This window comes from Centrocercus urophasianus, unplaced genomic scaffold, assembly GCF_019232065.1.
Source record: "Centrocercus urophasianus isolate 14NV4802_14NV808 unplaced genomic scaffold, USGS_Curo_1.0 seq_20, whole genome shotgun sequence".
In the NCBI taxonomy this organism is placed as follows: Eukaryota; Metazoa; Chordata; class Aves; order Galliformes; family Phasianidae; genus Centrocercus; species Centrocercus urophasianus.
In genome coordinates this window covers 10,200,952-10,228,925 of record NW_024884756.1, presented here as the reverse complement: position 1 = coordinate 10,228,925, position 27,974 = coordinate 10,200,952, and the positions used below count along the sequence as shown (strand labels likewise).

General features: G+C 43.7%; 1 long non-coding RNA gene across 2 annotated transcripts in view; it reads left to right on the top strand.

Moving 5' to 3' along the window:
- Nucleotides 1-27,974, top strand: part of LOC122162346 — a 223,795-nt gene that overhangs the window by 133,777 nt on the left and 62,044 nt on the right. For both annotated transcript variants that reach the window (XR_006169480.1, XR_006169481.1), the window contains one exon: nt 24,168-24,316. This is a non-coding gene — a long non-coding RNA (uncharacterized LOC122162346). The remainder of the gene's footprint in view (nt 1-24,167; nt 24,317-27,974) is intronic.

Genomic DNA, 27,974 nt, shown 5'->3' with positions numbered 1-27,974 from the left:
CATCAGAGTTTGCATGCCTAACTCCTCCTCGATGCTACTGTGAAAGAAAATCCCGGGCTAGACAGGAGCACATCAGCAATGCCTCTGTGAGGTGTGGGAGTGAGGAATGGCTGTGACTGAGCCTACGTGCAGTGTCTGGAAAGATTTTATGTCCAGCAAGTTGCTTATTCTTTTCTTGGTGTGGTATATAAAGATTAAAGATATTAATTAATGCTTCCCACGCACTACGTAAGGTCTGCGTTATGGTGTGCATCTACAGCACAGGCTTTTTGAGGGAAAAGACGTGGTGACCTACAAGGAGCATCCTTTGTCTCCATTCTTTGTCAGCCACTGGGCTTTTTTGCTGTATGCAGCATCTACAGATATGGATCAGATCCCAATCTGGTAAGAAGCCATGTAGCAGGACTCCAGTGAACCCAGTCTAGCTTACGCAAGATGGGGAGCTCGTCCCGCACACTCTCCGGGTGCTCCAAACTAAGACTGCTGGCTGTCTTCAAAGCTGTATTCTCTTCCTGCCATTAGTGGTACTATAATTAAGCTTCTGCCTTAGTTTGCTGCCCTTTTCTACTCATACACCCTCCTACATCTTTTGGAGGAATGTTCCCTTAGCAAAACAGTTTGCATGTCAATTGCTGAAACAACACTGTGTTCTTGATGCCATGAGGTTATATTAACACTTATATTTGTGTTCACAAGGGTTGCTTGCATACATAAAGCATGCAAGTGCTTCAGAGTTGGGGCCATAGTATGCAGTGTTACTGGGCAATAATCTTATGATGTAACCATAAACCTCGATTGTCTGTTTAATATCTCAGATGTTTCAATTTGCATTTCGTTAAAACTTGGCAAAAGGTTATCAGCTCAGATCCAAAATTCTCACAAAAATTGTTCTAATATGTAAAGTAAGTTTTGATTTATGGAGTGACAAAAATGTAAATTTCTAAGCATTTCAGTTTATTTTTTTTGCCAAACTTTAGACTAAAATGACTTTTTTAAAGTGAAATGATTCTGGATATAGTTAGTTTCATGACTGTGGAGTAAATGCAGTTGAAGATTTCAATTTAACTGCATTTACAGATTATTGTTATACGAGCCTTGCTTCCCAGGAAATAAGTTGCCTCTGCTGATCACACTAAGGGGAATTTCTATGGAAAGAACATAATGTTATTTTTTCAGGAAACCTGAGTATGAAATCGTCTATAAATGCATTTAGTATTAGTAAACATATATACATTAAAGCTGTTTTCATATTTCAGGAACTTTGTATTATAAAATACAACTAATCTTTGTTATATAACACTTTCTATTAAGAGCACATTCAAAATACATAATGTTTCCAAAAGGACTAATCTTTGCAATTGTAGTACCTTTGACCATTGAGGAAAAGATTAATTCATATTGTGTTTACTGCTGTCAAACCACTGAAATTAAAACAATCATCCAGGGGACGTGCACTGATACGTTTTATAGAAGAAATCTATAACAGCAGGCTGCCTTTGACAGTATAAAATTTGTACACTGGGCTGGTCTCAGGTTTGCATTAATAGTTTGGAGGAAGAAGAGTATAAACACCTCACAAAGAATCCTCAGTTTAAATTCAGTTCCCAGTTTTCCTTTGAGATGCACAGAAACATGATATTTCTTTCATAAATCCCTGCTTTGTTGTTGTTTTACACATAAAACAGGCAATGGGGTCTCTTGTGTTTAATCATTTTAATTAAAAGTGTGAATTTTGCCAGTTGCATCAGCTGGTCTATCATTTTCTATGGAAGGATTTCTGCTGTGAAATTGATTTTAAATCTGGTTACCTTTTAATATTTGAAATCCCAGAAAAGTGTTGGGATTTGAAGAGAAAAACATAACCCGTTAACTTTGCTTTTAATATCGGAAGGGTGTTATTTAACTTTGATATTTTCCAGCAAGTCTTCTGAAATACTGGTGGGGCGGGGTGCAAGGAACCAAGCCTTACTCAGTGTACTTGTAGGCACAACTTCCCTAGATAAAGCTTGAAATATCTCATGTGAGAAATGTCAGCATTTCCAAATTCTTTTCCTCCAGTGAAACAAATAATAAAAAAAAAATCAGAAAAGGAACATTTTCACACAGCAGGGAAAGGATTCTGAGGAGTTTTGAATGGGAAATGTCAAAACAGAAAGTGTAACTGTTTCAGCTTTGCGTTGCTTTTCAATTTGACTCAAGATGAGATTTTTTCGTGTTGATTATCTCCGTCGCAGAATGGAAGGCCTTTGTCAAAACTGCCATTTTCACATGAGAAAATTTCAAGTTCTCAAAATCACCTTTTTCCAGCAAGAAAGCTTGTTGATTGAAGGCACTGGACCTGGCCTCGCATGAGGCGGACCTGATCTCAGTAAGGTACTGCTTACTCTCCCCTTCAGTTCGGCTCCTCAGCTTGGGGCCACCACCTCATGGAGGCTTGGCGTGAGCCCTGCTGAGTGATGAGAGTAGCTGCCTTTGGGTGTCAGCTGGCTGTGTTGCCACGTGGTGTTTTGAAGTAGGATGCAGGCAAGGAGAGGGAGCAGAGCAGTAAAAGACACCCTAATCTGCTGTCCCAGGCCCTCCGAGAGCCAAGATAGATGACCAAGGCGGGGACACCGTGTCCATCCTGCCTCCACAAATCCTCTCATCAGAAGAAGTCCAAGCTGAAGACATTTTGGAGAAACGCTTTTCATAGACCTGTATGCCTGAAATGTTAGATGTGCTGTTGATGTCTTTGAGTTGGATGCGTTCATAGATCTTAGCCAGGGAGAAGTTGGGCTCGAAGGAGAAATCCGTGAGTTCTTCCCTCTGTGGTACTTCTCTGTAGTACATCTCTGGAGATGCTAGATGTGTTTGGAGGTCTGACGGGCTACTTGGATGGCGACCACAAGGTGAGGAAGCACTTCTGAATAGGAGACCCCAAGTTGCTTTCACCAGAAAGATTGTTCTTTCTTCAAGTCTTCTGAAGCCCACACTTCTCCTGAGAGAGGGAAGATATGTCATCAGGAAACCAATGCCCATGCTGTACAAATGTTGAGAATAAGACAAGTACTCACAAACCCTTGACTGTCTTGATCTTCTCCTTTTATTGCATTCCTAATACTACAGGCAAACCTGTTACTGTCTGTACTTTTTCACTGCAGTCTGTTTAAGAAAGAAGTATATGTTTTAAATGTCTGTATTTTGTATTTTGTATATTATTTAAATACGTATGCACATACTTAAAAGAACAAATCTGTAGAGTTTTCAATTGTCTTTAGTTACAAGAGAGGGAAAATAAGGCTTTGATTTTTTTAAATGCTTATGAACATTGCTTTTAGATCTCATGTGGACTCAGATAAGGCTAATTTTTCCTTTTGAGTGCAAGTGTCTGAAATTTGATTCTAGTTGATGATTTTTGCTGAGCCTTCATACTGGCAGTGACCATCAGGTCTCAGGAGCATCCAGGTAGATTGTATTTATGTGGTTTTAAACATAGCTAGTGAATCTCAGTCTAAACAATACAGCTGTAATTCAGCCTCCGAGCCTTTGTATATTAATGGTTGGTGAGCCTTACCTCCTCTTCAGTCCATTCATAATGCTCTTGCTAACAGCCGTCTAAGTTGAGAATCCCTGCTCACTGAGCAGACATCTTTGACTCCTATTCAGCCATGCCTCTGTCAGCCCTTGGTGCACGTGGCACACCAAATTGTTCTTTGCATTAGCATAAACAAAGGAGACACAATTTAAGAAACATCAGTATGTTTTCCCTATGTTTGCATTAATGATAAGTACACCATACCCAAGTACTGATATAACTTTACTGCATAGAACCCTTCAAGTAAAACAGTATTTATTGTGAAAGATGATTGCAGTTTCAATAACAACTCCTTCTTATTACTTAAAAAACATATATTTAGCCAGATACCATGAACACTAAGTTTAGTTCACTTGGCAGCACTTTAACCAGCACTTTTATAATCTTTGTATTTAAAGTCCCAAATAAGCCATAATTCACTGGCCACGCTGAGTAGTGACTGTATGTATCCTATGTTTTAGAATAGAAGTATAAAATTACAGAGATATGATCAATTATTTTAAAAAATGTAAACGCAGTGAAATGGTGTAGAAGAGAACCACATTGGTCTTCATTACTCTGAAAACAGAAATTGCTGGGAAGCAGGAGAAAAAGCAATGGTTCCTGTGGAGAAACGGCTTTTTTACAAATGGTGCTGAGTGAATTAAAAAGAAAGTGGCTAACAAGGCATTTCCTAATAACAAGCCAGGGTTGTTTCATACCCTTTCATCTTTAAAATTACAAATGTAAAGTAAATGTACTCTGTTTTATCAAGGATTACTCACTGGAGCCCATGTTTTTCTTCAGGACTGAGCAGTGTGTAGTGCAGCGTGCTGTCTGAGAATCCTTCCCTGCTGCCAGTCAGTGTCTGCTCTGCATGGTGCTGAGGAGCAGTGGGCATCCACTTGTACGAGAGTGTCTCTTTCACCTTCATCTATGATTTTCTCCTACAGCCAATAGTTGGGAGCAGTTTGGGAAATAAGTGGCAGTCACTCATTAAAATACAGCTTTGAAATTTTTTGCTTCTTCCTTCCCACAGGAAGAAAATGACTTTCGAATGCTATTTGAAAGAGTTTTCTGAGTTCCTTTAAAAACGGAGTTTTACAGATGGTGCTGGTGGGGTGGATGGCCCCTTGGGTCAAGTGGAGGTGGGACCAGTTCTTGGTGTGCTGGCAGTGCCACACGTGTGCTGCTGGTTGGGGGCAGAGAGAGGGGACCTTTAAAGCATCTCTTCCTTGTCCTGCACAGGGTGCACCGTGCCAGCATAGCATGGGGAAGAGTCCTGCCCCACTGAGAAGGATAAACTCCCTCGGTTAAATGCTTAGTTAAGGGTAAGCACTCCCCCAGGGCACGTCGTCTGGATTTGTGTATCCTGACAGCATAGAGTGGACAAGTGAAAATTATCGTAAATTAACTTGCTGTGAATTTCAGAATTCATTTCAGAAATGTGGCAATATGGAATAAGCCAATGCTTTCTTCTAAAAAGGAAATACCTAATTACAGCAAAATAGCAGGAGATGCGTGTGTGGTCAGCTGATAAATATAAGGGCCTTATAAAAACGTAGTTAGGAAATTTTGGTTAATGTAATGAGAATTAGGAGCACCATGAACAATTACAGACAACCTGTTGAAGCCTGATTATAGGAGTGAAGTGGTATTTCAATATTTTGGGCTTGGAGTATGGTTGGTTTGTGTTGGTGTTTTTTTTTTCCCAATTTTCTAAGATGCACAACTTAAAAATAAACTAAAAGGAAGTGGTGCTGTCTAATGGGTGAGGAAACAAACTGGATTCCCTACTGATCACTGAAGCCCTACATTGTCTTTGTTCTTTGTTCTTCAGCTTCCTGCCTGTAAGGCAATGCAAAACTACCAACCTCCGAGGTGTCTTGAGGGAGGTGACCGCTCAAGATGAAGGCATTTGGGAAAGAGTGCTCAGGGATTTGGTCTTTTACATACATTTACCCTTGACCTCGGTGATTGGTTGTGATGGGTTTTTGTGTCTTTTTTTAATGCTGTATTGGCTCTCATGTTGGCTGATTTTTTGAGAATATGGGATTGCTTCCTAACGTTTTGTTTATTTTTACCCCGTTCAAAGGCAATGGAAGCTGTTGGCTGTCTTCGACCAAGTTGGTTGAAATAGTACAGGCGTCAAGGATAATTAATTTCATACACGTTTTAGGAATAGATGTGGTTGGTTTGAGAAGAAAGGCTCTGGTAGTTTTGGCTGAGAGAAAGAATAGGGCATGAACATGCGTGTTACCAGGCAGCAGAGTTTGAACATGTTTGGAGAAGTTGTGCAGTAGGCTCGCCTACTAGCTTATATCCCAAGGCCTCTGATCTCAGGCTGCATTATTTCCAGTGCCATTGGAAATGCATGGCAATCTTACTCAGCTTGCACATTTCCTGTCACTTTGTTGTCCCGAATGGTAGTACTGCGTCCATCCCAATCCCATCCCCCTGCTCCCACCCAAGTCACTAGGACAGCACCAGTACACATGCTGTGGAACAGCTGACACCTGCTCTGTCCAACACTGTGTAGTTTTGGCCAGATTCGTCTGTAGTGTGATCCAGTCCTGGATCTGGTCCCTGACACAGCTGTTGTCCATGTTGGTGCTGGCTCAGAGGATGAGGAGGAACCTGTACCAGCGTGGGTCTGTAGTTTTTGGTTCCTTCCTGAAACCAGACCCTAGGGCTCCCAGCAAGATATCATTTTGTCGAGCAATTGTCCTGGTGTCATTCATGCTCACACTTCAGGTAAAGCATCACCATTACCAGGAAAGTCTCTACATCTTTGTTGAAAGCCTTTGGGTGAACAGCAGCCGTTTTGCGCTTGTGAATTTTCTTCCGTTCCTCTGAACCATATTCTAATTTGGAGTTTTTCATCTTTCTGTTTAACAGGAAAGATGCCTGCTCTAAAAATACAGAATATGGCTCCAGATCCCTGTTCTGAGAACAGCTGGTCACGTTCAAAATGAATGCCTAAAGAAAACAGCAAATTTGAAAAGAAATATGGATTCTGGAGTGCTGGCAAGTGGCAGGCTGGCCTGAGGCAAGGCAGCCAATTCCTGGATGACTCCAGCGCCAGCACTTTTGCCTTCTCTCTTTTGCTGCAAAACTGATGCTAAGGTTTCACTGTTGTGTTCAACCATTCCCCAAATGGTTAGTTCTGGAAATAACAGCCCAGCTCCAATGATGACACAGGTGACATTTTCAAAATCAAAAACTGGGACAGTTCTATGGTGACATTTTTAGGGTCCCAAAATATCCCTGCAAAAGACGAACGTATGCTTAAAAAAACATGCTGATGTCACTACTGCCAGTGTCTGCTTCGATTCTGAAGTGTGCATGCTTCCCTGAGCACAAGGTTTTTTCCAGTTGCTTTAATTCTAAGTAAATTGTGTCATGAAACACTGGAAGTGCTGTTAGCATTCGTTCTGGTCTTGTTTGAATCATGAGGCTGAGACAATTTAACTCAAATTAGTTCAGTAAACCAGTGGAACAAGAGCGTAGAGCATCCTGGATTGTTGAAACCCATTACCTTTTAGCACCTACGTTTGATCAGTGTACGATAGCTCTGGTTTTTCTGCATTCATGCAGAAGGCCACCCAGGTACAAAGCCACACAGCCTGTGGGCACCTGAGCAGCCAGCCCATCAGCTGTGGCACTTGGATGGCTGCTCCCCAGCTCTGATTACTGTAATCTGAGGTAGCTTCTGCTCACCTCAGGACAGTATTTTGATTGTATGTTCTACAGTTAGGAAGGAGTGAAATGTTATTTTGTTTAAATAGAAAGCGGAAAACCTTGAACACTTTTGATGTGCTGAAAGAAGCTTCTGGGATGTTGAATTGTCTTAAGAACTTTGTGACAAAGGCAGCTTTATCACAGTTTGCAGACAGATATCCTCTAAGCTGAACACTCTTGGTGTGCATTGTCTGGCATGGAATGAGGCACATGGTGGGGCTGGGAATGGGCACGGTGCAAGAGCCCACACTGAGAGGAGCCAGCAAACGTACCATGCTGATTTGTCAGACCCCTGAGCTTAAGGACAACAGCTTATAGTGCTTTACAATGCAAAGTGTACACAGCAAAAGGTGACAGGTACACAGACGTAAATTGTAGGCGTCTTAAACATATGGGTTCTAGCCCTCATTACAAAATGGCTTTTCTGCTGATGGGTATTTCCTACAGTGTTTGTCAAACAGTAGGTTCATGGCTTAGTCAGGGACAAAGTTATTAAGGACATAAAACGCCATCTGGATGATGCTAATAAACATAAAACCTAACCTTCAGATACACTGCTGCAGTGACCAGACTGCACCAGACCAGATTAGCCTTTGTTTGTGTTAAAATCTGAGCCCTGTACTAGCCCTCTTGGCTGCCCAACCTCATATATTTTACTCTGAAAACCTAGAATGTGGGTTATTCCAATGAGACAACCAAGTGACCTGTCCCTGGCATCTTACTGGAACAGTCTTGAATGGGCTGGTTTCCTAGTAGAGTTTCTTTTTCGGTTTCTAAACAGTTGGTGGTTGGTTTTAAACTTTTATTTAGGATTTTTGTTTCTCAGCTTAGTTGGCAGTTCATGTGGTGAGGAAAAGACATTAAAACTCTCTTTCAAGTTGCAAAAATCCCAAACCTATCCTATAAATGTGTTTTGGAGTTGTTTTCACAAGAAAATGATGGGATTTTCCATTCAAAATCTACTGCGTGATGTTGGAATGACCCAGCTATCACTTTACTCCCAGCAGTTATTACAGAATGTATTGTTGCAATGGAGACCAGAAGGCTCTAGGCCCAATCCTAGCTACTTGATGCTAAAAGATGGTTTTTCTCTGAATAATGACTCCTTTTACAACAGGATATTGTTTGTCAAATGAATTTGTGCTTAACACTAGCCCTTGCCACTAAGTTTTTGCTGGCAGCATGGCATGAGCACTGCAGTTCTTTGCCCTAAATGCAGCGGCTTGTGGTGACTGGCACCAGCAGGCAGCCCTGTAGTGGCCCTGGCAGTCTTGCTGAAGCTGGAATGCAAGGCTGGCTTGGGAGGCCTTGGATCCAGCTGAGCCATGCCATGCTCGACAGGGACTCTTGCTGCAACCTGGGGCATGACACCGGGAATGGAGCTGCTGGGATCCCCCCTTGCCAGTATGAGTATGAGTAAATACCTGCCGCTTACGCAGCCCAGGACAGGCTGAGCAGACCTCCAAACAAAAGCAGATTCATGTGTTATTCAGTGCTATGAGGCTGTGAGGTAGATGCACACATTAAGGTGCCTAATCTGATTCCAGAACTAGTCAGATGCTTTTCAAGTGAGCATGCACATGTGTGTGAATGAAACTGTTAGACTTTAAAAGGACAGAAAGTGAAGTTTGCTGTCAAATCAGAGACTTCTCCACGCAGTCAGGCTGCTTTGCAGCCTTGTGTAAAGTGTGTTGAAACAGTCAGAATGCTTGTGAGGTGCCTATAAGCCTAGCCTGTTGGGAAAAGTCAGGGCTTTCAATGTACCCAACAAGCTAACTCAGCAGCTGAGTGGCTAAACGGGTTTGCACTGTCACTTGGTCCTTGTCAAATAGCATCCTTTTGGGGAAAATAAATTAAGCATTACTATGATCCATGATATGCACATATGCACAAGCAGCAGCAAAGGCTTAACTGCTCAGCAGCATCGCTGTGTACCTACAGGCCTGACCAGTAGGCATGGCCTGGGGAAATGGCAGCTAGAGGCTTTCTTCTCTCCTTTTTTTTGTCTGTAGGTCTAGTGTTAGAAAAGTGTTGTCTACAGGAGCAACTGGCATTTCCACAGAGCCTGTATGACAGCCACAGGGTGACTCTAGAAGCAGGTCTGTGAGCCGCTGGCACTCACTCTGTGAGCTGTTGTTGACCCTCTGCACCTGGACACCTCTGTTGTGACCACCCTTTAATGCTTACAGTTCTGCTGTAAGTTTAAATGTGCCTGTCTACTCTGTCCCTTACACCCTGCATTTGAGAAGTGATTTTTTGCAAACTTATGGTCATAATTGCAAATTATGTGAAGACGTTCAGTCAGTAGTATGTGTTCAACTAAATATACTTCTCCTCATAAAGTTTTAATACTAGTAAGTTGTTTGTAAAAATCCTCATTTGTTGAAGCCATTATGGCTATGTGACGCTCTAACAGAAGTAGCATCTCCAGTTTTCATCCAGTATATTCTTTGCATCAGACCTTACATTCCTTGCCTAGTGTATCTTGCCTTTGTTTGTCTCCACGTGTAATGGATTTAGCTTCAGGTGGAAAAAAGTAACAATTTTTTGCAAATAATAAAGATGCATTCTTAGGAAAATTGGTTGTGATTTAATAATTCATAGAGTAATATTCAGAACAGGAAACATCAGAATAGAATCTAACTAAATATTCACAGTTAGGGAATATCCATGTTTACTTGCTAACACTTTTTAAAAAATATGAGCCTGAATATAGGAAATCTGTGGTATTATTCTTTACAATTAAATGGGCTTTGATTCTCAGAGACTCCCACTAAAATCTGCACTCTGGTGAACAAGTCTGTACTAGATTATTTAGTGTCTGCTATTAATAAATATTTCATTATGGTGTTGGAAAATATTTCTTTTGCTTTGTGATACAAGTCAATTTTTCTCATCCTGAAGAATTTTTAAGGCGTCTTTTTTTCCCCCAAGGATGAGGCACTGATGCATGGGCAGCTGCTGTGGATGGACTCAGGTTAGGTGGCTGGCATGTGACTGTGGAGTAGGCTAGGAAGGCAAGTGCAGAAGTGATAAGGAGTCCAACTAATGCTTTGTTTTGGAAACTACCCCCTTTTCAGCAGTATTGAGACGCTGCTGAATTCAGACGAGCCTTCTGACCTTAAACTGGGATTTCAAATGGAGAGGCCTTTTCAGTCAATGGTCTTTTTAAGGCCAATGGAAAACAAATGACTTTTCCAAAAACCATTTTTCAATGGAAATGTTCCTTTGCCAGAGATACCATGAGTAATCCCTTCCTGCCACCAGAATGAGACTCTATTGTGTGTCAGAGAAGTGAAACGAAGGAGGACGCCTGGCCAAAACGCCTTTGTTTCACCATAGAGCCTTGGGAGACCAAGAACATTTCTGAGAAAAATCAATTTTCCCAATTTTTATCAAAACGCTTATGGGCAGATAAAGGGGTATGAGGAAAAGAAGGGGCAGGCAACGAGCTTCCTGAACCAATTAGCTTCCTTGGTTCCAGGATGAGAGGTCGTACCTTCCTCTGGGTTTGCTGACTTCCATATCCTTGCTGAACTCTGAATTCAATGGGCTATGGTGATCGTACAGATGCAAGGTGCTACAAGCACCTAGGCAAATGCTGGGGTGTTCTTCTTGAGTCTTTCCAAGGTACCTTCTCAAGAAGGTTTGTCCAGTTCTGTCCAGCTGCCTTCCTTGATATCTTTATAGAGCCTGTGCACTGCCTAGTATTAGTTTAACATGGGAGCCAGAGTCACCCCTGGATGATAATCCAACATTCATTGAAAGTGTTGGAAATTTTCAAAAAGAGGTAGAGCAAGCCCAGCTCAGCCAGCCAGCTAAGATGCTCAGTCCATTTGGATACCCTTTGGGCAATCAATTGTTGTGTCATTTAAATAACACCAACTACAAAACAACAGTAGATCAGTGATGGTCTAAGTAGCAACTGCAACGATGTACCTGCCGGCTCAGTGCTTCCCATGCATCCTCCTAGGCCAGCTGTGAGTCAGGTCCTCGTGGCACACCCCCCAGTTGGGCACCCTGACAGAGCTGTCAGAAGATGCGGAGGAAGAGAACACAGATAAAGGGAAACAAAACGCCTCCTCCTGCTTCTCACAGTCAAGCTGGCCAAAACAGTGCTGTCTCCTGATTCTTGGTACCTCCCTTGCTGTGGTCTGCATTGCTTCCTCAGTGTTAGCACGCCTAGCAGAGACTAAGGCATGGTATTTTTCTGTGTGCATTGTATGGTGTGTATTTATGACAAGGACTCTGGGCACTTCAGTTATTTCAGTAGAGGAATTTACGGAAGACGTGGCGATAGTTTCAAAACTTAAAGTTGCTAGTATTTTTTAATTCCTCCATGACTTCAGGCAGTGGATTCCATTTTCTAGCTGAAGATGGCTTTTTGTGTGGAATGAGCCACATTCCAGCGTCCTTCCATTATTTAGGTTCATCAGTGAACAATCCTCCCTTCCACCTTACCCCCTCCTGTGTGCCTGCAATGCAGTGATCATTATATCCCTATGCCAGAATCACACACCCTTTACTGTTTTTAATAATCTGCGTGTGGTCTGTCTGTCTGTTCTGTCTGTCTAGTGCAAGTTTCCAAAGCTATTAAAAAGGAAAAATAGCACTGGCTCCTGTCATTGAGACTAGGGAAGATTTTCAAGGTCAAATTCTGCAGCAAAATGCTTTCTTTCACAAATGTGAGAGACTTGTAAGGACCCCATTCATGTGATAAATATTTATGATTATGGAGGAGATATTCAAAAGGAAGCAAAATCTTCTGATGCTGACTATCGTGGGAATTTTTGGTGGGGAAAGACACGAACAAAATTGAGGAGAAAACCTTCAGCAATTTTAATCATTTCAAATTGCATTTTCTCAGCAATTTACTTTTCACTTGGGAAAAATCCTTTTCCATTGGAAATAGTGAATGAGAGGGAATGTTTTTCCTTTCCAGACTAAGTTCCCTATATTAAGCCTGTAAATCCAGAAGTGGGACTCAGTGCAAAATACGTTTGCAGTAATGGGTTTGCTGGCATCCCTCAAAGCTGAGGGACTACATGTATTCACCGATGTATGGATCTGTTTTCTTTCATTCCAAGTTTCTCAGCTGACTTGTAATTACACTGCGTGAAAGGCAAATATGTTTTCTTGGGGTAAACTGAGATTTTGAGCCAGGGAAAGAGTAAATTGTCATTCTTTTTTCCTTCCTTCATGTTAAAGCCTAAGGAGATGGGAGATCAACCCCTTCAGACTTGAATGTGTTTCTTTGCCATGTTTGGTTTCGGGTATGAAGCATATTGTGTAAATGTCCCTTAGCTGTTACCAGAGAGTTGGAATCCTAAGCATCCTGGGAGAGATCAGCCAGATCTTCTCTTTAGCAGCTGGTCATCTCTAGGAAAGTCAGAAGGCAGAAATCAGCAAGGTTCCTGTTTAATCTTTTATCTGTGGCTGTGTGACTTCTTTCCCACCAAAACTGTTTCATCTCTTTTTAATAAGTCCTTGTGTTGCTTGCAATTTTCCATTAAAAAATGAAATTCAATCAAATTTAAAAATCTGACTGTTCAGAAGCTTTCAGGAGAAAACATTGTTCCCCACCAGAGATGTTCCTTCGGAGATGCTGAAGCATCCACTCAGCCATGTATGACAGCAACTCATGGGGAAATTTTGTATTTCCAAGCAGCTTCTCCCAAACTATATTCTTTATCTTGATGCCTCCTCTGGCCTCCCCAAACACTTCTCTTGCTTCAGATTTCAGCCATGGACTTCAGCATCTGGAGGATCTGCATGCTCTTACAGAGACCCAGGAAAAGGAACAAATAGAGACAGCAAAATCCCTGGGACAACAGAGCATTGTATCTGGCTTCACTGTCTCTGGCTTGGTAATGTAAAACCAAAGGTTTCCAGGTGGTGCTCTCAAAACAGAAAACCTCTTGTGCTGAGCGCACAGAGGGCTCATCTGAGCAGGGTCTGTGGAATTCAGGAGCCCCAGCATCCCACTGCTGAGGGCTTCTGTTCTCGGGGAATCATAAACACAGGTTACTTGCATCTGTGCTGCAGAAAAACAAAAACAAACCAATTTGCTAAATATCTAAAGGTAAAGTTTTCTTCTACTTACTTCATTTCATGATTTGTGACCAGATACATGCTGAGAACAACAGAATCAAATCTGAGATTCTTGGAAAAAAGTATTTTAAATGGAATCTGCAGTCTATCCTGGTGGCAGAGTTACAGCTCCTCTCTTCTTGATATTGATACTTTACAAGCCGTGGTGTGTTCATGTTCAGTGGATGAAAAAGGTGTTTTATCATTTATAAATAATGTTTTGCAACATTAAGGCAAATGCAGTTCAGTTTTGAATAGAGAAACTTACACACTTACAAGGTCAACGATGTTATTTTACATTAACATTTATTTAACACTGCTGTTTACTTGATTAGTGCTTGCTCTGTGTATAACGAGTAGACAACAAATATTAAGTATCTGCCAACAATAGGTAAGTGCAAATGAGATAAAGAGGGAGCAAGGAGCCATGTGCAGGTGTGGATGCTCTGGCTTGAGTTCTGCCAATGCACTCTACCTGGCACAGCCTTGCAGTGCCTCAGCAGGTCAGGCTCCATGCTTTATTTTTTGCCTGTGTGCGAGCTTTATTTTTCTTACCCTGTGTGCGAGCACAGGGTTGTAGCATTGAGTCCATAGCCACAAAGTGGCCCTCATGCAGAAAATGTGTACTGTGCTTGGCACACATTGAATTGATCAAAACCATGTTGTGTTCATGTGTGGTGGACTTAGTCAAGGTCATTTGCAAGACCGCAAGGAGACCAGCCTGTGACTGCTGAGACATGCTGCACATCCACCAGTGTAATGCACAGCGACAGAGTGCAGCTCAGGAGTAAATGTGTGCCATTTCCCCATCCTTGGGTATTACTCCTTCCCTGTGGCCACCACGTTCACTAGCATGTCTCCCTTGGCTGACATCAAGACTTAATTCACTTTTGGCTTAAATCCAGCATTGCTATTAACATAATGAAAATTATTTGTTCTGTTATCTGTAAGTGCACAATGTACACATGCATGCGCACTCACATGCTGGTCAAGGAGAGCATGCGGGCTCCTGGTATGGATGCTGTTTTCTAGTAGTGGTACACATAAAACACGCTTGAAGTGCCATTTTAGAACCTGTGCCCAAGGCTGAGCTCTGCTCTGGGCCCAGCAGCCCTTTGAGGATCCCACCTCCCAGCACACTCCTTCACGGGATCTGGGTGTCCCTCCCCATTAGAATGGTTTGGTGACCGGTAGCACGCAGAACTGTTAACCTGGGTCTGCCTGATGTCGAGCAGAACAACCCCAGGGGAGTGCCATGCACAGGCTGCCAGCAGCCAGCCTCACAAAGGTTGCCGGAGTTAAAAACTGCACTCGCAAATCATTTTTCCCATTGATTTGTTTGACACTGACATAAAAATAACCATTTCCACTTTCTATTCCCTTTGAAGGAAACCGTGCTAATAATTAAGCTGTGAGCCAGAACACTTAAGGAAGAGCAGATACTGAGCTGAATTCTAAACAAAGGTGTAGCTGTGTTTTCTGTCTAATCTTCTCAGATGTTAGGGCCTATTTATGATCTCCCTCATGCCTCAGAAACCTCACTGAAATCAACACATATGTGCTGTCATGCAACCTGGTTAAATTTAGCAGGGGATGAATTTTCATTTAGGACAACTGTCTGCTCGAAGTTGACACTGTTTTGGTCTCAGGAGGAGCTACGGGCTGTGCTGTTACTGACCCTCCCAGGGCCATGTGACCCTTAGAGCCTGTTCTGCAGGTGCTGCCAAAGCTCTGCAGCCGCAGCACGAGCCCCCCATTTCCTCAGGAGCTTGAGGAGCCACGGTGCTCTTTCTGGCAAGGCTGCAGGCCAAGGCAGGCTGCTGGAGAGGGATTCAGGGAGAGCTGGAGTGAGCATCACTGAGCACAGGCGCACTGCTGCTCATGCTGCTAGTACTGGGTGCTATGGTCCTGCAGCAGCTTTCCCCTGCTGTGAAGATCTCCTTGCCTGTGTTTAATCCTGGGAAAAGTGGGACTAATGATACCAGCCTAAGGGAGACTGTCACCAGGTGCAGGAACAGAGGAGTCCCGCCTGATCCAGTGCTTTTGTGCAGGTATATGCACCTGAGAAACCAGCCCCTTTTTCTTCTTGTTTTGCATCAGGCATTGCTGAGCTCGGTTTGTCTGAAAAGGGTGCTAACCAAGCTGGCTGCTAGCAAGGGAAGCCTAACAGTACTGCTTTTAATGAGCATTGCTGTTTTGGTGTGTGTGGATGTGTACACACGAGAGAGCATATGAATAGCTGGGGACAGCTGGAATTTAATTCAGTAAATGAAGAGAGAAAATGGAGGGCTGACTAGTGAGATGAATTATTGGTGTTTCCATCACTGAGATCGTGAGCTACATCCAATCCATGTCAGAGAAAGAAAAACGTAAGGACTGTAGGAAGTTCAAGTATCTTGGGCCACGTGTGCCACGCTGCAGCTGTGGAAAGTCTTGGCTCTATTGCCATGGCTGGGGAAGCACAAGGGGAGCACAGGTTGTGCTGACACAGCCTGAACCTATGCCGAAGGATGCTGTCCTCACATTCTGCATGTGGAACCTGAATGTGGGACACGTTTCTTGAACAATTGGCCTCATAACTGTAGTCAATTCAGGGGGAAAAAGTTGCGATGTTTTATGTTGTTTTTGTTTTTTCTAACCTAGTACCAGCAGGCTTCTAACTGAGGGGATTGGTTTTTGTAAGTTTGAGATTAAACAGAGATGGCAGCTTGGACCTCCGAAGGAATGTTTTAAAATAAGGGCATTTTCTTTGTTTGCTGTTATTGGTTTCCCCTAAGAGAGGATGGTGTTACCATATGTTAGAACGATTTGGGCTAGAAATCTTGCATCTGTTTTATCTACTTGCTCGTGCTGTGAGCTAGTGCGTTTGATTAAAGTTTTTAAGCTGCATGCTTACTGCTGGAGCTCTGATGTTTGAAGTGTGAGCAGTCTGAAAACTTCACTGGCTACTTTAAATCTTATGTACTTAAACCCTGCGAGGAAGTTATTTTTATTGGCCATTTCTCAAGCACCAGCAATCTGCTTGGTGATGTGTGAGATGCTAATATCAGGAAACTTTCTTTCTCAGATAATTTACACTAGAGAAGGAACAGATTCAGAGAGACAAAGTAAAGCCCTGGGCCTCTGTCGTTAAGTCACCGGGAGGTGTTTTCCTTCCCTTTAGCCCAGGGTGGCTTTTTGTCTCAGAGCCGAGGTGCTCTGGAGGAAGCCATCTGCTGTCTCACCAGCGTCCAGCTCGCCTCAGCCCCCAGTGCCTGCTGGCTGCCTGCAGAAAGGCCACGGACGGCTCATGGCAGGCCCTGCGTGTCGGGGGGCTCAGAGGGCCCACGTGCTGTGTGGAGCCAAGCACCGACCCAAAGCACCGCTGCCCTGTGCCGCAGAGCTCTGCGGGAGCATCTGCAGCTCCGTGAGGCACAGATGACAGGTGAGATCTGCCTCGAGTGTCTCAGAAGTCCTTGGACTTGTCATTTCTCCAAATTTCGGTATGCAAGAAGAGTCTAAAAATACTGCATGTTCTCAGAAAAAAAAAAAAAAAAAAAGTAAATAAAATTGAAAACCATTAAGATTCACTAAGAGAGCTCACCCTGACCATGCCTACAATCCAGGGAGTGTCCACTGTCAAGAGTACATGCTCTCCCTGTTTTAACCCACACGAATCGCACTTACGACTTCCCCTGACAGACACTGTCTCTATAAATAAGTCTCCATCACCTCCTCCGGGTACAATAACACAGTACACTCGGGGTGTCAAACATACGGCCCATAGGCCAGATCAGCCCACATATGTACTCAGAGCTGACAGAATCTAATCTTTCATCTCAAGAAAATGAAGTCTCTAGACCTCAGAGTTTGGAAGGGAAAAAAAGTCTTACAAAAGGAAATGAGTGTAAGTTTGGAAACATCTGCTGGCACAGGGCAGCCAGGCACAGGGCTGGAAAGCAGGAATTGGTCATTGGCTTCACTGGAATGTCAGGGCTTGGACAGGATTGGATTATTAAGCCTCACAGTTTCTCTCTGGCTGATAGACCGTAGTTCAATATAGCTCCTCAAAGAAAAGATCAGTGTACATTTATGGCTGCTTAACTACTTGTTCTCTTTTGCTGACACAGTTATTGAAAATGATTTCCCTCAGTGATGCTTATTCCTCGTTTTCCTTTGGCATCCCAACAGTCTGCAGAGATGACCAGCCAAGATCCTTGGGACCCAACTTCCTTGTCATCCCAGTGACATTTGTCTCTGCCTCCTTCACCTTTCCTGCACATGGCTGGTGGTAAGAGCTTGCTGTACAACTGGTGGAAACCCCTAGCCTTGAGCAGTGCCAGGATCACTGCCTTATTCCCAAGGGAATAACCCCACCTTGCCTGCCACAGCAGGTTCAGGCCAGGACTCTTGCTTGCCCTGTGGCCAGCTCTTACCTCCAGCCCTTCTCATTCCTGCCTTTGGGCTCCCCAGGCACGGCAGTGAAGTGACTCCAAGTCCTTACAGGCTTTGATCAGGCACACTATCTTGTTGAATCCCAGCCATCTTCTTTCTGGTCACTCAGCCCCTTACTGCCTGCTCATCCACTTCTCTGGAACAAAAAAACACAATCCATGCCCTCTTTTTCTCCACTCTCGTTGTGTTAATCCATCCATATAATACATTTTAAGAAAACGCTTAAGTTCACCTGTTACAAAGGATGTTTACGATTTTTTAAGTAGTGTTTTTTAATTCTTTTTTAAAATGTTATTTAATTTTGTCATGAAAATTCATGGAGTACAATGGGATTGTTTCATCTTGCAAAATTACTTGGAGTTTGTTATTTTGGGGTTGCTGTTTTGACCTGAAAAATGTGTTATGGGTATTATTTCAATGAAATGCAATGATTGTCCTATTACCCCATCTAAATCAAGGAAAATCCCTTAATCTGTTTCCTGAGACAGCACTCTGTAAAATGCACTGTCCAAAAGTGTGCTCATTTAAGTGGTATCAGTACCTTGGAAGCCCAATGATTATGTTCTGCTCCTGTCTGTTTTTCTCCTGATGGTGTCTTGACACTGGTCTATGGGATTCATTCTGCCTTCTCCCTTTCATGTACAATCCGGCTTTATCTGCTCAGTGTGCATTCCTTCACTCAGCAGCAAGGGAGTCTTGCCATGCTACATTGGCTGTCCTGGGGGGCTCTAATGGCTCGTAAGGGCTGTTTTTGTTGATGTAAACAGCACACATAGCCACTTGCGGCACATGTAGCCGTTTTGGCTCTAAACTGGGAGAAGCCTATTGGGGCAAAATTGGACACCATCTCTCCCACACTGAAGCCCCGTCATAAGGCATCAGCAGGAAGCCAAAGGTTGGGTCTCTTACTGCTCAGCCTCATTTAGGGGACAGATCCACTCTGCATTGCCTCGTTCAGAACCTTACTGGGGAGAAATCACCAAGATAGATTTGTTTCAACCACAATATTCAAGTTGCTCTTCCTTTATAAAGTGAGGTTATATCTACAGTGAGACTTTCGCACAAGGTGTAGAGTGCAGACCAATATACCGTGTTCATAGGGGCTGGAAAAACCAAAATTACTTTACTTTTGACCCTTGAAAGTTTCTGATATCTCCATTTGGTTTGGATTTTCCCAATCTCCAACATGATGCTGTAGCTGAGTAGAACATATGTTCCTAATAGATATTCAGTCCAGATGTTAGTTGTCTAATATGTATCCTGAACGGCTGCGCTGAGCAGCATATAAGGAAAGCTGGTGGAGCAGCTAAATAAGGAACATGCACATTCCAGTATTCTCACCAGTTTACTAAAGTTAAGAGTTCCAGATTGCAATACCTCCGGTTCTGTCACTTTGAATTTCTGGGAAATGTTAAGAGCATGAAACTGGCTGTACGCACTCAGAGCGGATGGGGAATGGGCCCACCTGAAACTTGAGCACGGTGGAGAGCCCTCAGCACACAGTGAGCCCTGCCCCATCTGTCCCGTGCCCCATGCTGGCTGGGAGCAGAGCCAGGCACTGGTCAGCTGCTGGTGCAACCAGAGCTGCAATAGCTTGATGGCTGAAGAGGTTTGGAGAAAGGGAAAAATTTCCCCCTTTGAACCCCCTTTGAACTCAAGGCTGGTCCCTGCTAAACTTGAGCAATAGCTATGGCTGGTGGTTTTAATTCTGGCAGACTTCATGAAACCAGCAGTGGACGAAGAGGAGCAGCAGTGATCCTGCCGCTGAGGGAAGGGCTGCACCCTGAGAGGCAGCAGAATGCCCCCTGCCAGTGGGAAGAGATGCAGTCAGAGCTCGCACACTGCTCAGCACAAGAAAATCCCACTGCAGATTACAAAGCCAAGGAAGCCTTCATGTTTTCCCTGCTGCTCAGAGAGCTATTTATATTTTAGTGTTCAACACAGCATGTAAGCTGAGAGCAGACCTGCTTTTCTTCTCCCATGCTTCTTCTGGCTGAGGTGGTGCTGGGGCTCCTGGGCATCCTGGTGAGGCTGGAGGAAATCTGGAAGGGTGGCACACCTGGTCCACAGCAGCTAGAAGGGGCCAGAACACCTGGTGTTCCCTTCAGCCCCTTGGCTTTGCGGTAGCTGAGAAATAACCAATCTCTGATGCTTCTTCAGTTCTCTGGGTTAGATTTCAGCTTAGAAATAGAGACGGCTGTATCCATTGGGCTTCTTTTAACAAACTAAAAAAAAATCTTTCTCCTCATCCTTCCTTTCATCAGGAAGATTCACTCCCTGTAATAATCCCCCATAAACCATGACTGGCTGAAGGTCCCAACCTTACTCCCGAAGTCCTCTCAGTCCAAACCTTGCTCTGATTTCAGTGGAAGCAGGACCCCATGCCAAGCGATAAGGCAAATTGCTTTATAGTCTTAACCTGTGAGCGCGGCTTACTCAGCAAGGAAATTAGCAGCTTCAAACACAGACACAGGTACACAACAAACCCTCCTATTACTCAAGTAAACCTGAAAGTAGTTTGAGAGTTACAATTTTATTGACTGGGAAGTCAATAAAAAGGATTAGCTTTTAAGATTAACAGTAAAACTTGATTGCTTCTTTCAGCAGCTAACCTAATAATTTCAGGAGCAGAGGCTCTGGGATCTGTAGATCACGTAGAAAAACTTGGTGAACATCTTTGGAAAGGAATGTTTTTTTTATGCATGGATGGAAATAATTTAAGCCACATAAAGCCTCGACATGCTCTCCTATGTGTGGTTTTTCTCCTTGTCAAATAGAGAAAAGAAGACCTTGACCTTTTTAGGAACAAAAGGAAAGGGTTTTCTTTATGAGAAGTACTCCTTAGTGATTAGATACAAGTGTCTGATTGTGTTAATTCTCAAGGTCTGTTCTTATTAATGTTCAATTGTTGATTAAAGGCATTGTCTGCAATTAATGCCTGTCAGTGGTGTTTACACATGGTGATGATATTTCATCGGAGAAGGTAACCCTGTTAATAAGTTGCAGCCCTGAGAAATAAGCGAAGGGCTAAGTGCCTTGTAGAGGCTGTTGATCACATGCAGATGCTGCTGGGCACTAGGGCGGAACCTCGCGCATCACCCTGTTTGTTCTCACACAGGGCTCTGCGTATCAGTGGGACTCTGCTCCGGGGTCATCCTGGGAAGCAGTGGGAAGGCTGCAAGGGGAAATATGGCAGCAGAGCTGGCTGGGGCCAGGCAGCAGCTTCTGACAGTGGGGCTTCTGGGGTAAATGCCATGGGTGCCTGTGCTTGAAAGCACACAAGCCTCTCTCCAAATTCTTTCTCTGTTGCCTATAGAAGAAACTTTTTGGCTTTTCTTTGAGGTTGTCACCATTCTGTCTCACCACCTTTGGATGCCTTTTTAAGTTATGAGATAGTTTGAGGTGGTATTAGCAATCAATGGAGCCCTGAAAGATGAAGGGAGTTTGCGCTGCTCAGCAACCTAAGCCTCAAGTGAAATCTTGGGTTTGAAATGACCCTGTCCAAAAACTTTCCGTGAAGTGATGTGAAAGGTGTTTGAATCCTCTCTTGGAGACCAGTGGTTGCTGCATGGTAGGGCAAGATGCAAGAGCAATAACAACTGCACTCTGACTCTAACTGCCGAAGCACTTAGAGTCAAAGGCGAGATGAGCATATTCAGCAAAGCAGAGAGTTGTCTTCAACAAGTCAACTTTATTCTTTTATTGGAAAAAAGGTGTTTTAAAAACTTCTTTAAAAAATAGCAAGAAGTAGAAATGAAATGGTTACTGGTTAAGAATGTTTTCATAGCATGCCTATAGAAAACACAGTAGTCGTATGTGCATGCATTGTATTTTACTATTAGTTTGTTACACAGGGTCCCACTTTAAACAAATCATGCCTTTAATGGAGCCAAGTAGTTCCAGTGACCTGGCATTAGGCTTGAACCTGCGGCAGAGCTAGTCCATGGTGGTTCAGATAGCAGTTTGCTTGCTTCCTTCTCTAGGGATCGAGTTGTCCCTGTTAAGGCTAAGTTCCACTACTGGTCCTGTATGGCATACTGAGCTGATCAGAAAGTAGAAAGGACTGGTGGGCATTTCCTCCTGTGAAGAACCCTCTCATCCATGCCCTTGTGGAAATACATTTCCATCACTAGGAATCACTCCTCTCTGAGGAGAGTTTAGTATCCAAAGCCCTTGTCCATCCAAAAATAAACTGTGACAGGTTCACTGCAGGACAGATCTTTGTCATAGTGGAAAATGATCTCTAGAAAAGAATACAGAAATTATTTCATTTTTTTCTGTTCTGAACAAATACAGGTTCTCCAGTTAAGGTGCTCTCACATTTCTGTCTCAGATTTGTCCAGCCATTGAATGTTTAGTGTTCAGTCTTCAAATGTAGCTTGTACTCCATGAATGATCAAGCTGCTTGTTCCTGGACAGCAGAGGCTGTTGACTACAGCAAGTATGATGCCGTGTTTCCATGTGGAATGGTAAAAGCTTTAGTTGTCTTGGCAGGCAAGTTGCTAACAAAGCATTCTGCACAAAACTGTGGCAACTTTTGACATGGACGTCAGCGTCGCTGCTTGCTGTGACCAATTTGACCCACCTCATTTTTATGTTTTTCTTGATCTAGCCATGTCTTGAGTTCATGAGCAGGAAGGTGCTCTTGGAGGCATGATCCTCAGCTCCACGTAGTCTGTTAACTTCAGCAGATGCTGGATGAGATCTTGAGCGTCTTTTACTCCATTATCTTTGGCGTCTACTGCATAGGGAGCACAGCTTGCAGGCATGCCAGAGCTTCTGAATTTGCCCAGCATCTGCATTCCAGATAACCAAGATGCTTACTTCTTTAAAAAAAAAAAAAAAAAAAAAGGTGCCTATAAACCATCCTGGAAGTTTATGTTACATCAAAGTTTAGAAGAATGTATAACCATTTCATTCTGCCTCCAGTCTTTCGTGAACAGTTCTAGGTTATCCTTTCTATTTTAGGAAAACCTTTAAACATGATTTGGGGTGACATAAAACAACCTCGCTGGCAGTGTGACAAAGATAGTGCACCCTTTCAGAAAAATCATTGTGTCTATTTAAATATTAGGCTTCAACTTGTTAGTGAAAAATGTGTCGCACACAGCATTTTTTTTTTGTGTGTGTGGGAAAATACAGTACAGATTTTGAAGTTTAAAAAAGTCTGGCAAATTACAAATTAGGGTAATAATTCATGGGAGTAATAAAATATCAGACTTTTATTGCTCTATTGAGAAGGGCATTAAAAAGCATCTGGGAACTTGAGGTTTGGGAAGATGGGCTTTGAAAGACTTGGTGGGTTAAATATTAATGTAGAAAATATGGGATCTGTAAATGCCTGGAAATATGCTAATGGCGCTTGATTCGGCCAAGGATCAAGTGTTGCTCTGGGGTGCTGAGTGCCTCTGGGAGCTCCTGCTGACAGAAGGAGCTGAGGGACCTCAGCATCTCTTGGAATCCCACTGTGCCTGAGAGCAGCATGCCTCAGCGAGCACACTGAGGGCACTTGGTGTTGGCTGGGCCAAGGGCAAGCCATGGGGGACATGGCAAGGTGAGGTCACCCCTGTAGCTGAGGCCCCCAGGCCCAGCAGCTTCCTGGCCCACGCTAGGCCTCTGGCAGCCAGAAGCCACCCCCCCATGCAGCACCAACCAGCATGGGGCCCATAGGGTATGTGAGAAGCCAGACTGAGGAAGAAACTCAGGCTTGTTTCGTCCAGGCCAGGTGGTCTGGTGCTCTCCCACTGTCACCTCCAGCCAGCTGAAGGAATAGTAGCAGCCAAAGAAGCTGCTCTGCGCCAGCGTGGTGGGAGTGTGATACGTTTTCCTTCTGAGTCCAATGGGGCTGGAAAAGGAATTTCATTTTCTACCCATGTCCTCTGACTGGGTTGTAGTTTAGTCTGTCCTCCCATGAAGTGACGCTCTCTTTTTACCTTAATTTCACTCATATTTTTCAGCCTTCTATTTGGTTAGATGCTACGGTCTCAAGGGAACTAAGTCCTCACTCGTCAGCCGTTTATTGTTTGTGCTGAGGAAACCAGCCTTTGTTGGCAGTGGAAGCCTCCAGAGGCGTGTGCTTTTCATAATGTTCTTCAACATGGAGCGTAGTATTTCCAACCTAACTGTCTTCTTGAAGGCACTGTGAACACAGAGGCAGACTGGTGAACTCAGGCAAGCCACTTTTCTGCCCCAGCCATCGCTGCAAGGGCTGTTCTGGCTTCTCATCACGCTCTGCCTGACTGCCCCCTGCAGTGGCAGGTCACTGAGCCTGCACACCTCTGCTCTTGAAGCACCTTCATTTTCTTCACACTGTTATTTTTAATACCCTACTCCTATCTCTTGACTTCAGATTGCTGATGGAATTCCTGTGCCACGTGCATCATTGAGGAGCAGCACAGAGGTGGAAAAGGGCTCTACAATAAGGGATCTCTGGCCTTCACTGGCCACCAAAGAGCCATTGTGGAGCTCTGGAGATACCAGCACCATCGTCAGTGCAAGGTAATGTAGACCTGCAGGACTTCTGGGCCTTTGTTAGCACTTGTCATGGAGTGGAGCAGCAAGGGGGTTGCGTAGTGCATTTCCTGAGACAGAATAAATATATCTCAGCTTTCTGGCATTGATTTTTTGACAAAGGATTCAAGAATCTGCAGCTGTGCTGGCTTCCTCGTCCCCTCCCCCACTTTATTACAATGCATGTTGTTCTGAAATACTCAATTCAGCTATAAACAATCTACTCTATCAACAACATGCTTTTGCACTTTTTGAAATGGTGCTTTGAGGCAGATAAATGAAAGTAAGTATGGCAGCTTGCCAGTAAAAATCCTGCAAACTGTATCATCACAGGGGCACTGACTAAGACAGCACATTATTTTATTTACTGTGGAAACTGAAAATCCATTTCTGCCCATACAATAGCTGTTTATTTCATCTTTGCTTGATGTTTGTTCTAATCTTACTTGACACTTCTAGATAGTAATGGTTCGCAAGCTGTTCAGATCAGTGCTCGCAGGGCTCCATCAGCCAGCACTTCTTGCTGGTGGTAGAAGTCCAGCACCCTCTCTCCTGACACATGCCCTCTCATTGGCAGCAAGGGAGACCGCCTGAAGGTTGGGCACCAGCATGGTGCGGGGCTAGCTGCACCAGTCCCTGCCTCAGTCCCACAGTTTAGTTTGCACGTGTACCTCTGCCAGCCTGGATGGGCACAGGACACATGTTGTGAATGCTTTGCAGGAGGCTAACTTGGGCAGAGGTGCTCCTCAGTTTTTGAGTTTGTCTTTCTAGATGCTCAGTTTATCAGAGGTTGACATTAACAGCTGTTTAAATCCCAGACATCCCATACTACACAAAACTGATTTTGAAATGCAGAGAGACAGGATAGCCAGTGTGCTCCTGCTAAGGCTTGCTGGGCTCAGCCTGGTGCTAGTGATTTCCTAATCCCAGCAATGTGTCCTCTGATGGCGTGGTGGCCCATTCCCTGGCTCCCGTGCTGGTGGAACAGTTCCTGCACCACTCATCACAATGGCTCAGAGTGGAAACCAATGGGAGGAAACCCGGCTGGGGAAGAATGCTGAACCATTCAAAAACCTCTGGAGAGAAAATTAGTAATATTTTGTTTTCCTGAATATTTTCATTGAAATTTTGGGAAAATAATTGCAGATGAAAGATCTCTGTTTTTGTTATTCTATTCCTTATTATTTGTTTTTGCATCCTTGCTTTCTTCTTCTTTTTTTTTTCTTTTTTTTTTTTTAATATTCTTCCTCCCACTTCTTTCCTTCCTCTCTTTTGTTACACTTTATTTTGTTTGCCGCCACAGAAGAAGTGAGGAGGGCAAGGAAGAGAAAGAAATGTCATTAAGTAAAGAAAAAGTATGTTTCCAAATTTTCTTTTCCAGATCTGGTGAAAATAGTTTCTTTTGTTAACTTTCAGATCTTAATAATGGCCTTTTATGAAGAAAAATCAACTGAAAATGATTCTAAGCAGCTGTATTTAACTCTTATTTGGGGAATGCCATTTTATTCTTTGACATAGCCAGAGGCTCCTCTGGACACTGCACTGAGGAGTTCTCCTTCCTGCTTATCCATTATAATTCACCACGCTGAGCAGTCAGGAAACTCCCGAGGAGTCTTTTGGTACTGTTTTTTTGGCCAGCTTAGGCTGAGCTTGTCCTGTTTATAAGCTTGTCCGTACTACTGCGTCTTCCTGTGTCCTCTTTGTTAAAGCGTGACGGTGCTTTGGGCATAAAGCTGGGTATGGCATGAGACTGGCAGCTGGGCTGGGGGGGGACAGCCATGGCAGAGTAGGGTGGCTGAAGATTAATAGGAATTACACTGTCTGTAGAGACAGGTTCTTAGAGATGTGTGGGTTCAGCTCTGCTTTTACCAGTCACTCTTAAATGCTATTTTCCATCTGGGAACAGCCTGTAAGGTGAACGTACAGGATTGCTGAGCACTTTCGGATGGGTGTCAGGCAGATAAGTGGATGTTGCTCTTCGTGCTACCAAATACAGGATATACCTGGGTGGCTGCATTTTTTTCTGCTTTATCTTACCTTGAATCTATTCAAAACAAACTAGATCTGACAATTACACATATGCAGTGTACACCTGAGACACACAATCGTATTTACAAATCAGCCTAGGGGACTGAAATGTGCGTCTTTGATTAATTTTAGTGGTAAAGTGTCCAAATATTGCACAGCTTTGCAATAAAGCTGCAAACATCAGCTATAGTTCATTGGAGTGATCCTTCTTACTTTTATTTCACAGAACACTTACTAATTCTCAGCCTGTGCTACAGAGCTCGAAGGAGCAGCTCTTTCTGCACAAATGTTTTCTTGGAGAATTCCTCATGGCAGTATTTTGGGTATGCTCACGTATGAACCACTGAAGCATCCCCAGTGCAAACTCCAAGCAGAAAAGGGCTGTGTTTCAGACCAAATGGCTGACACAATTCAGTAGGCTGTACAGGAAAGCCTGGAGAGGGTTTGCCCATCCTAGGGGTGTGTGAGGTGTGACACCAAAGTAGGGCAAAAAAGCTCAGGAAGTAGAGAAGTACAATTTTGACATTTTTAATGTTGCCCTAGTCATTATACAAGCCTATTCTAATATGGCTGGTAGCATACTGATCACACAGGAGCCAGAGCAAAGCTACTGCGAACACACAACTGTTGTGAAAGAAAAATAGAAAATGAAATGAAATCTCTCATCAGGGATCTTCGAGAGCATCAGGGATCTTCCAAGGAATGAAATCACACACAAAGAAACAGAAGAACAGTGGGCATTGCAAGGTGTCATGTGTGACAGCAGACCAACATCACCTCTGCTCTTGCTGAGTGTTCCATGTCCCCTCGGGTGGGAGCTGGTGAATGACCACCATGTTCAAATATACAGCAAGGCAGTGTCAGAAATTACTGTAATGAAATGTGTCCTACTGGGCTGCTAGAGCAGAGCCTGAGTGTAGTACAGAAGCACCTCCATGTGCATGTATGGGGATGGCCTCTCCTGAAGCCTGCCCAGCTCATTAGGCTACATGGGATGGCATTAGGAAGGGCTGTGAATGGGGGACTGTGAGCAAGCTGGAGATCTCTGCAGGGAGGACAGTTAGAAATTCCTACTTGGGCACTCCAAACATTTTGTGAGGGCACCATTTTGTTAGCAGGAACCATGCTGGCACGTGCTCAGGGAATACACTACTGTGTGACCAGCATAAGTTACTTATTAGTTCAGTTAAGATGTGAAATGTTAAACATTAAATAAGGCTAAGTGAAGTTATGAAATCATAAACTGTGAGTCTGCAGAAAGGAAGAGGCAGGAGGGTCCAAGACGATGGCCCCTCACTACTTGTGGAGATACCCCTCCTGCAGCACTCTTCATTCCTCCAGAGGGTTTCAAGCTCTCACTGGTACCAGCCATGCCCCAAAACTTGTCAGAGCAGGACTGTGGGGGAAGTGAGTTTAGGCAGGGAGGGGAGAGGGAGCACTTCCTCAGCCTGCAGCCAGAATCTGCTACCTAACAGAGAAAGGACAGTGGGATTTTCCATGCAACAGAGACTGAGTGTGACTGCTGGGGGAGAAAGCAGGTGGAGAGATTAGACATGTCTGATGCTGACAGAATGCATGTTTCTGCTTAATACATTGGAGAAATTGTTCAGGAGCAATC